This window comes from Suricata suricatta, chromosome 17 (assembly GCF_006229205.1).
Source record: "Suricata suricatta isolate VVHF042 chromosome 17, meerkat_22Aug2017_6uvM2_HiC, whole genome shotgun sequence".
Lineage (NCBI taxonomy): Eukaryota > Metazoa > Chordata > Mammalia > Carnivora > Herpestidae > Suricata > Suricata suricatta.
In genome coordinates, this window is record NC_043716.1 from 45,441,274 (window position 1) to 45,451,792 (window position 10,519).

Consider the following 10,519-nt stretch of genomic DNA (forward strand, 5'->3'; position numbering starts at 1 on the left):
TAAATTGACGGGACCATCTTTATTTTGCAAACATCTCAATCAGTCAGACGCGTGTACAGGCAGGGCTAGATTTAGGAAGGAAAAATGTGTCATATAGATAGCAAAGTTTTGAAATGTTGGACATTCTCCACCATAGTGGAACTTATCCACAGGCCAAATGTTATTTGCAGCTCTCATTGATTAGTATCTTCACCAGGGTCATTATATTTAAATTTCCTTGTGTCATTTTAATTGGATGTCTTAATTTCATGCGTATATTGGTAGCTATCATATACTCCACGTTGAGGGTTTGTGATTGTTTCTGTGGATTTTATGTGTCCCCAGTTCCTGGGACTCTTAAGTACAATGTTTTCCATTGGAAAGATTTATTTTAGGCATCAGTCACTCCTTTTATTTTCTAAAAACTGGAATAGTACTTGTCACATGGTTATTTTGAAATAAAAAACCAGGGTGTTGAGTTTTTAGCTTGTTAGGGGCTAAGACTGGCTTGTCATTTTCTGGTCACACGTGATGTGTGAATTGGAAGTGTTGCTTTAATCTGATTTATAATGCTTTGGATGTAAAGGACATTATTGATTGTGAACAGTTAGTATTCTATAAGGAGGAGGAGAGAAGTTTGCTAGTTTTATATTTTTCACAAGCACTTTACTCAACTTAAAAAATGTTTTGTTATGGTTTATTGAGAAAATGTAAAGTTATTATGGGAAATTGGTCACTGTAGGGGTGTGTGTGTGTGTGTGTGTGTGTGTGTGTCTGTGTGTGTGTGGTTTCCCCCAACACATCTGGGGAGCCTTTGGATTTTGAAATCCTCTCACAAACTTTTCCTATCTATCACAGTATCTGTTTAAGAAGAATAAGCTGTGCTTTATTTTTTTCCAGATTAAGGCATACTATTGACATTTTGCCTTACCAAACAAAACAGCACAAAACAAAACAAAACCACACACAAAAACTTGGGAGAGGAAGGTGGACAGAAGTCAAGATCCTTTTGTAAGTGCACATGCCACATTTGCTTGTGTTTGAAACTTAGTGCTTGGGCGTATGACATAGATTTTTGTTTTTATTCTTTGCAGAGCAAATGTGGATTTTAAATGTTATTTCCAGCTTACAGATAGAGACATAGTCATGCCTTAGACCTCCCAATCAAAACCTTTTATTTTTATTTATCTATTTAATTTTACAGATTACTTTGTGGACATGAACCAGTGATCTGTGTCTTGGCGTATGGAGATGTCTGTTTATGATCTAAAAGACTGCATATTTAGGACACCTGTCTGGCTCAGTTGGAAGAGCATGAGACTCTTGATCTCAAGGGTCATGAGTTTGAGCCTTATGTTGGGTGTAGAGAATACTAAAAAAAGTAAATAAAAACTTAAAAAAAGTTGAATGTTTAGAAATAGGTAGTCTCTTGTGGCTGGTGTTGTTTGGCCTGCATTGTGTCAAGGCATTTTCCACAATGTTCATCCATGTAGGCCATGTAAATTGTCAGTAGTCACTTCAAAGTGAAGTTGGTGGTTGGTCATCAAACAAGTTGTTACACAAAGTATTCTAAAATAGGAAATCCCTTAGTCTTAAAGGTTGGGGCAAAGTAGAAGTCCGTCTTAAACCCGAAGAAAGACATAGCTTTTTTAGTCTATCCTTTTGGCTGAGAAGCTAGGACACTATTTTTAGGTAAGGCTGTAGTTTTGGGGAGTCATTAAGCACCTCTCTATCAGGTGGCAAACTTGTTTTTTGCAGCTGTTGGCAAGCTTTTTCATTTTCTAATATCAAAAATATTCAGTTATAAAGTCGGCATACATTTGTGGACTGGCCAGTGTCTTACCGGAGAGAGGAGTGATGCCAAAGCCACAGGAGAGATCATGCCTCCTTGCAGAGGGCCTCATGTAGTTTAAAAATACACAGCATATTCATGGAAGGCTAAGAATATTGCAGAGGGACCTGCAAATAAGTAGACCAGATCTTGTACATGCACATGCGTTTGCAGTCCCTGCTTAAGAGGTAGGCTTGGTATTAATATTGAATGCAAGTCAGTCTATAATTGCCAGACTATATAGTTAAGATCCAAATACAGGCTCAGCACGAGAAATAACATCCTTGGCCTGTTGTTTCAAATGCATAGAAGATTTTGGGCCAAGTTTATTAACTTGTTGATAAACAAGGTAGGTGGAGGGGCTGCCTAAAAATTACAAGCAAATTATTATGGTTGTTTATTCTCATACACATAGATAAGTGTGCATGCAAATATAGTTTGATTTCTAGGTAACATTTTGAAGTACTTTCTGGGCAAGAAATACGCGATGAGTGGAGAATGTGGACACACCAGCTTACGGTTCATTTAAATTGATGGGTGTAGTCAGGATTCATGTAGCCTTGGCTAGCAGCAACATAAAACACAGTGGTTTGTCACTTCAGGAGCGGTTGGGCTAATGCTTTTGAGCAATCCTGAATTTAATAGAGTTACTCCTATTGTAGATGTTGTGTGAAGACTTTTAATTTCTGTATGTAATAAAATTTTTAAAAGCTATCAGCCGTCTAAAACTAGTTGAAAGTTTTTCAACATACTGCCAGAGAGGCCTACCAACTTGTTGACTTGTATACATTGTACTGGGTCGTTTCTCTAAGAGCAGGAAGTTGTCTGGTAAAATCAGAGTTTGTATATTCGTCTTGCTTTTGAACCAGAAAACCCCCTGATTCGTCATTAGATCCTCTAAGAGTGCATGGCATATTTTTTGACTGAACCATTCTGAAGTGTGAATGTTTGTGATTTTTGTTATTTCGGTGCCATATTTTAGGTGTCCTCAGCACATCTGAATTTGTCTTTTTTGCTTTCTTCTGTGGAAAGTCTCTGTTAGGGGAGCTTTCTGTCACTAGGCAAAACGTTTAACTAACAGTTTTAAACAGTTATTTTTATGCAAAACCGATGCGAGCTATAGTAAACAAGAGCTATAGTAAACAAATTTGAGCGGTACTTAAGTGTATAAATAGTAAAAAAGATTAAAAAAAAAAAGCCTTCGTTTTCTTTCTTCCATCTTTAGTTCTTTACCCCTGAGCTGACTGGGTAACCATTGGTGTCCTTTGGCTCTTGGAAGACCTCTCTGTTTCTGTCGTACTTATGCTCGGAGTAGGGAAAGTAGATGGAGAAGTGAGGGAAGGCATGGCCACTGAGCCAGTCTAGATGGTATACGGGGACTATTATTCTATTTCCTGCTGATGTGACGTAATCCTGATAATCTTAAGCCACCATCAGTTTAAGGTAATTGTAATTGAATTGTTAGTGAAGCACCCAGTTAATTCCATCGTCAGGATGGTACAGTTTTGATTTGTTGGTCCTTTAAGGGGAAAAATACTTGTGAATTGAATTCATGTATCCTTAGGGCCGGGAGTAATGGTAGTAATTACCACCTGTAGAATTTTATGAAAACCCCCGCACAGTGTGTCTTTTTAGAACTCATGATCTCTCCTTTAATTCTCGGAACAACCCGAAGATACTTGTTATTTCTCTCTTGCCGAGGTGGAAATTTGGGCCAAATGTGAACAACTAGCTAACAAATGTCAGGAAGGCTAGTAGATCGAGGGGCTGGCCTTCTGTCTTGCTTTGCTATTTCTACCTAGTCTGTCTTATTTTCCAGATGAGGAGATTTAGGCCTGCAGAAGTCAAGTGACTTGCCCAAGGTCACACAGCTAAGAAATAGCAACAAGAAACCAAACTTTTATCTCTGGTCTCTTATCTCGGGACTTTTGGTCCTGGCTGACTACATTTTACTGAAATACCATGGACCAAAAGACCGTATGCTGTGAATGTTGGATACAAACGCTTCAGAACTGATACATCAGCAAAGATGGTTTCTACTCTGTATTTAAAAGCTTCCTTTTCTCTCTTTCAGAAATTATAAAGAGCTCTGATGGGCTATTTGGGTGATACCCAGTGCAGTGAGCTGCAGGTGAGTAAGGTTTAGGAGAGCTTTATTTAGAAAACAACAACTCGGCAGTGCCTGAGGTGGAGCCTTGACCTAGTGTGTCTGGCCAGGAAGAAGCAGGCGGGACAGGGTGCGGTGATTCTGGGTGGTAGGGAGACCGTGGAAACCTGAAGATGCGGGTCCTGACTGACTTGGCTGCTTCTGGAACAGACTGGATGATGATGAGCCTATTCTGAAGAGGCTGTTGGCTGCTTTGTCAGAGTTTGTTTGAAGAGAAGTGAGGGTAGGTTAATCTTCCACTTCTCGTTCTGAATGAGTAACTGCACAGAGACTCATCCTATCTGCCTGTGATTAGAACTCGAGAGGCCCTTCAGAGTCTGTGTCAGCATTCTGGAGTGGTAATCCCCCGAGACCGTGTGACGTCTTCAATAGTGCGTTTCTCCTGTTACCTGCCGTGTACGTATTGTCACAAGCGACCGTATATGTCTGCATTTTTGTGCATCGAGATACTGAGCACAGCAATAGCAGCGACAGGTGAAACTTTCTTTCCTAATGGCTGTATTAATTAGTCCTTCAGATTACTTATCTTTTGCTGAAATGCCCTGCTAGGAAAGGCAATTTAATCTTTTTTATTTATAATTCACAAGAACTAATTTTCTTGGTCCATTATCATATCTTACTCTTTCATTATTAAACTTAGATGGTGGTGATGCTACAGAAAAAAAAACAATTAGAAGACGGTTGTGATGCTGTTCTTGTGGGGGCGCCGGCGCTAAAATTAGGTTTTGATCCATTTTCAATAATCATCTTTTATTAGACTCACCAGCTCCAGGAAGCTTCATCTGTTAATAAAATGACTTGCCATCCTGCCTCCTGGCCTCTGGCTGCGTGCGGTTTGTAAGACCTTGCCAGCGACTTTCTACCCATCTGCTTTAGGCTAGAGGTTTTAGCTTTCTGTTCTTTGTAGTTGAAAGAACTTTTCTTTTTTTCCTTTTAACTGTGCCTTGGTCTCCTGGCCCTTAGTTCTTTGATTTGCCCATGACTTCATACTGCTTTTTAACTGTGATACAGTCCCTCACTGAGTCGGCAAGTTGGCTTTGAGAATGCCAGAAACTTGAATGTGACAGTACTATGTCCTTTCAGGGTTTATTATTGAATTTGGGCTTGGCTCTTTGTGGGTTGTCTTTGTTTTTGAGGTTATGCTTGTTTTTTGGCGTGAATCATGGGTTCATGGGTATCATCTGAAGAGCATTTGAGGTGGTTTGTGGGTCCTTGGAAGGCTATGGCCTGGGATTGTCATATAGAGGTCACTGTGATAAGGAATGCAGGAGAGGTCTTAGGTAAGGTCAACATGAGCTGTGGAAGGGAGGGGTGGACCTTTAAAAAAAGTTTTTTTTTTAAATGTTTATTTATTATTTTGAGAGACAGAGAGTGAGCAAGGGAGGGACAGAGAGAAGGAGACAAGACAGAATCCGAAGCAAGCTCCAGGCTCTGAGCTCCCAGCACAGAGTCCGATTCGGGGCTTGAACCCATGAGTGAGATCATGACCTGAGCCGAAGTTGGTCGCTCAACCGACTGAGCCACCTAGGCACCCCATGGGTGGGCCTTTTCTTAAGGTGCTATCAAGCTTGCATCCTGGAACCCCTCTGTTTCCTCAGCATGGGGGGACTTTTTTTGTCAAGAGGAATGGATATTAAATTGCTAAATATTTAGATTATCATAAAATAGTTGGTTTTTTTGGTGTTCCATTAAAAACTATATATGTAAATACATGTTTATACCTATCTGTGTGTATATATATATATGTATGTATATATATGTATACATATATGTAAACATAGATATGTATATTTTTACTCATGTTTAATTATGGTGCATGTAATTGGAATTTTTCCTGCTTATTAGATCATGGAACATTTTCATGTTATAGGTGTCACAATTTTAATTTATATGCTTACATTTTGAAAGGCTGCAAAATATTTTATCAAGTCATGTTCCCATAATTAAACTTAAAAAATTTTTTTTAATGTTTATTTATTTTTGAGAGACAGAGCGTGAGTAGGGGAGGGGCAGAGAGAAAAGAAGACACAGAATCTGATGCAGGCTCCAGGCTCTGAGCTGTTAGCATAGAGCCCGATGCAGGGCTTGAACCCACGAACTGTGAGATCGTGACCTGAGCCAAAGCCAGTTGCCTAACCAACTGAGCCACCCAGGCGCCCCTATTTAAACTTTTTTCTTTTTAACTTTTTTTTTTTAATGTTTTATTTATTTTTGATACAGAGAGAGACAGAGCATGAGAGGGGGAGGGGCAGAGAGAGAAGGAGACACAGAATCTGAAGCAGGCTCCAGGCTCTGAGCTAGCTGTCAGCACAGAGCCTGACGCGGGGCTCGAACCCACGAACGTGAGATCTGACCTGAGCCGAAGCCGGAGGCTTAACCGACTGAGCCACCCAGGCGCCCCTCACTTAATTCTTTAATCTACATTATTGTAGATATTTTTATTATTTTTTGACTAATTATAGTTCTAGGATACATTTCTGAGTGTATTATGTTATAATTTTTCTTAATGTTTGTTTATTTTTTTAGAGAGAGAAAGAGGATGCGGGCAGGGGAGGGGCAGAGAGAGAGGGAGACACAGAATCCCTCCAGGCTCCAGGCTCTGAGCTGTCAGCACAGAGCCCGTTGTGGGTCTTGAATACACAAGCTGTGAGATCATGACCTGAACCAAAGTTGGATGCTTAACCGCCTGAGCCCCCCAGGCGCCGCCTGAGTGCATTGTGTTAAATGGGATGAGTGTTGTTATGACTTTTGGTGTATGTTGTCACCCTGTTTTTCAAGAATGTTGTACCACTCCGTACTATTAGCAGAAACACGGATGCACCTGTGTTACCATAACTGGACAGAAATACATTTTTTCCTTACAAGTTTTTGCTCACTTGGTAGTGGCATTTGCTTTTCTTTGTTCTATAATGTTGAACTTTTTTCTTTGAATCTCTTCGTGGTAAATTGTGCGTATCCTCTGCTATTTTGTGCAGCCCAGTATCGAAGTGAGCTTGGACGGTAAGGCGAGGATAACCGGGTAGTGAGAGGTAACTAACGACAAAGATAACCGGGGCACATTCCGTGAAAACCTTCCAGGGGTCTAGGTGGTGAGGGGTCCTGGGGTAGTCAGTGGTGAAGGGGAGCAGATGGATTACTGCAGGGCACACTGGGCAAGTGTTTGTTGGGCATCCACTTTGTACGGTGTGCCACGTTGTGGCCTCTGAGTGAGTCTCAAGTTATCATCTCGGCTTCTACCTGGCTGGAGGCGGAGGCTACTTGAGAAGGCTCGAGACTTGACCAGCGGGGACTCTCTGTGGCTGCTTGGAGGGCCGAGGGGGTCACCGCCGGGACTATGTGTGGCCCATTTATGGCACACCATTTTGTCTTCACACAGTCTTGAGAAACTGTCCTGTGAGGGATACGAAGATGAATAAAACGTATTTCCTACTGACAAGGAACGAATTCTCTAGCAGGGAGGACAGGGGCACCAGGAAATGAAAGGACTACTAGGAGTTTGATAGGTGCTCTAAAAGAGGTTCAGCCGAGGTGCTTGGGGTTTAGCAGAGGGAGTGATACTGCCCCCTTGGGGATATCGGGGACACTTCAGCTGATGAAGTGGCCTTTAAATTGACCCTCATGAAGAGGAGAAGCAGGGGAAGGAGGCGTTCTGGAGGAGAGGTAGCTTGAGCAGAGGCTGGTGTTGGTGTAGAATGAGGCGGGTGCTAGGAAACTGCGTGTCCAAACTACTCGGACCCTGGGAGACAGAAAGGAACGTGGTGGAAGGTGAGGCTGCAGAGAGGTCAGGACTGGGTTTTGGAGGGTCTTAAATGCCAAACCGAGGAGGAGTTTGATGGACTGGCAGTGAGGAAGAACAGACAGAGGGGCTTTAGTTGCGTTGATGGTAATCCGAGGGATGATGAGGGCCTGAATAGAATCCACGGCCTTGGTGATGGAAAAGGAGGTGATGGATTCAGGAGGTATTTTGGAGGTTGAACAGAGTCATGGTGGCAGATTAGGTGGGAGGGGAAGGGAACAGTCCGTTTTAGGTCAGAAGTCAGTTCCAAGTCAGAGGTGACGTTGAGGTGTTCATGCTTGGGTGGCTGGCAGAATGGGCGTCAGGAAGAGGGAAGTCCGAAGGAAGCACAGGTCGTAGGGGTTCGGAGTAGAGAAGAGATGAATTTGGTTTTGTCTGTTGAGTTCCAGGAGCTAGTAGAAAGCTGAAGTCAGATTGTTAATCCTAGAAGGACCGGAGGAGGAGGTTCGGGGCCCAGAGGCATTAGAGGAACCAGAGAGGCCCCATGCTTCTTAAAACCAGGCCCGGACGAAGCTCCCTGACTCCCAGTCCCGTGTGCCCCTCCCTGCCTCCCCGCTGAGTGAGCGCTGGCGGCACCCACCCGGGTGGGAGCCGTGCTCAGAAGACAGTCGGAAGTGGCAGAGTTTATGTTGGGGAATGAGGACTTTCTTCTTTTATTTTTAATCAAAAAATTATTATTATTATTTTTTTGCTTTTATTTTTTTATTTTATTTTAGACAGTGAGCAGGGGAGAGGCAGAGGGGGAGAGAGAGAGAGAGAGAGAGAGAGAGAGAGAGAGAGGGAGGGAGGGGGAGAGAGAAAGAGAGAGAGAGAGAATCCCAAGCTGGCTCCATGCTCAGAATTCCCGTTCTGCGTCAGACTTTGTGTTTTTGGGCAAATCCCTTAAGTCTTCTTAGTGTGTGAGGTGGAGATAATACGGCTTTGTAAAGACCCTTGAGAGAAGGTATATTAAAAACCCTCTCTGAACTCTAAACTTTGAGGCTAAATTATGATGCAGGTTTTAGTTGTCAGCAGTAACAAAAAAGTAGGGCTGTGCAGCTTCAGGATTCCGTGTTGCTGGCATAAAGTTTATCTGATTCAACAAATTCTTATTTTTCAGCACATACTTCGGTCAGGAACCTGGGGCTTCAATAGTGAACAAAATAGACAAAATCCCAACTCCCATGGAGCTCACTCATAGTCTAGATCTGGAGGATAATAGTGAGCTAATGCTTTTATAACAGTGGACCAGGTACTGTTCTAGGTACTTTTATAATTTAACTTATTTAATGCTTGCAAGAGTCTTGCGAGGTAGATACTGTTACTCTCCTGACTTTACAGATGTAGAGATGGAGGCAAAGTTGGGTAGGTTGTCTCAGGTTGGAATGCCAAGACTGAAAATCAGGCAGATCTGGTTTTAAGCTTGTAAACTTTTTAAAAGAATTTTTTAGCGTTTATTTATTTTTGAGAGAGAGAGAGAGAGAGAGAGAGAGCATGAGCAGGTGAAGGGCAGAGAGGTGGGCAGAGAGAGAGGGGAGAGAGAATCCAAAGCAGACTTGATGCTGACAGCCGAGAGCCTGATGTGGGGCTCGAACCCACAAACCACGAGATCCTGACCTGAGCTGAAGTTGGACGCTTAACCGACTGAGCCACCTCAAACTTGTATACCCCTAACCCCTGTATTACAGAACCTTTTAAATTCATTCATGGTATCCTAACGTTTGGTAACAAAAAAAGGTAGGCCCACATCGAAATTAATCCTAAACAAATAAGTCTTTTCTTCTTGTATAAAAAAAAAAAAACCAGAAAACAATGAAAAAAATGACATTAGTTCTCTGGGGATGGCGACATCGCAGTAGTCTTTAATAGAAAAATATTTTTCTTCCTAACTTTTCATGGGCTTCACCAACTTTTTTGGTTTCTTTAGATACAAATGGCCACGTCAATGGAAGGGAGTAATTTTTCTGCTGACGCTTGGGCAGACTCTCTTGAATGAATCCCCTTCTTGCTTATAAGTCTTTTTTACCTTTTCCTCTACTCCCCTCCCTTTTGTTATGTTAGGGGAATTCTCTTCTCTGATCTCTCCTACTCGTTGTTCTGCCTTGTTCTCACCGCTCTGCTGCCCTGACCAGTCTCTTCAGCTGCCCCTGCCCTGAGAGAGAGCCCCTGCCTTCTCTTCCCTAGCTTGCCTCTCGCTAGCCGCCCTGGACTTGGCCCTGTGTTTTGGCTTTTTTAAGTATTTCATGGGACTAATTTCTTGCCTTTGGCTCTGGCTCTCCGTCCTTCAGCGTGGGTAGGGCATACTGGGAAACGGACCACCAGGAGTCCTTACGTTTGCATCTGGGTTAGGCCACAGGCCTCACTGCTTATAACGAGCCTCTCAAGGCTTGTGTACTCGTATTTCTTTTTTCTTTTTTCTTTTTTTTGTGTTCAATTACTTTAATAACACTACATTTACCATGTTATCACCATGGAATGTAAATTCAGGTTAGACAAGAAAATTTTACAAGTGCGATAGCACTCTAGAGTATACCAAAGTTTGTGTATAATGTCTGACCAAACCACCTAGCTGATAAATCACTAATCACTTCAATTATAGGTAATTTGTTAACATTTATGATTCTTACCCAAAAAATAAATTTCATACATTTAAAAAGTGTTTTTCATTTACCTTTGCATTAGTACTTAAAATACACATTTCTATTTCAAGATGACATTTAAAAGTTATTCTAATACAACAGCAGCATAAATATAATTCTGCAATTAT

The 10,519-nt window shown here is 42.0% G+C and overlaps 1 protein-coding gene across 9 annotated transcripts in view; it reads left to right on the plus strand.

The window, feature by feature from the left end:
- The window catches only part of HELZ (helicase with zinc finger), a 146,991-nt gene that overhangs the window by 1,500 nt on the left and 134,972 nt on the right, over positions 1 to 10,519 (plus strand). For 2 of the 9 annotated variants that reach the window (XM_029929006.1, XM_029929005.1), the window contains one exon: positions 3,885 to 3,941. The exons of 4 other annotated variants lie outside the window; for them this stretch is intronic. The gene's annotated coding sequence lies outside the window, so the exon portion shown is untranslated. Of the gene's footprint in view, positions 1 to 879; positions 991 to 3,884; positions 3,942 to 3,986; positions 4,201 to 10,519 lie in introns of those variants that run through there. 3 more of the 9 variants (XM_029929004.1, XM_029929008.1, XM_029929010.1) reach the window with 3 other exon arrangements.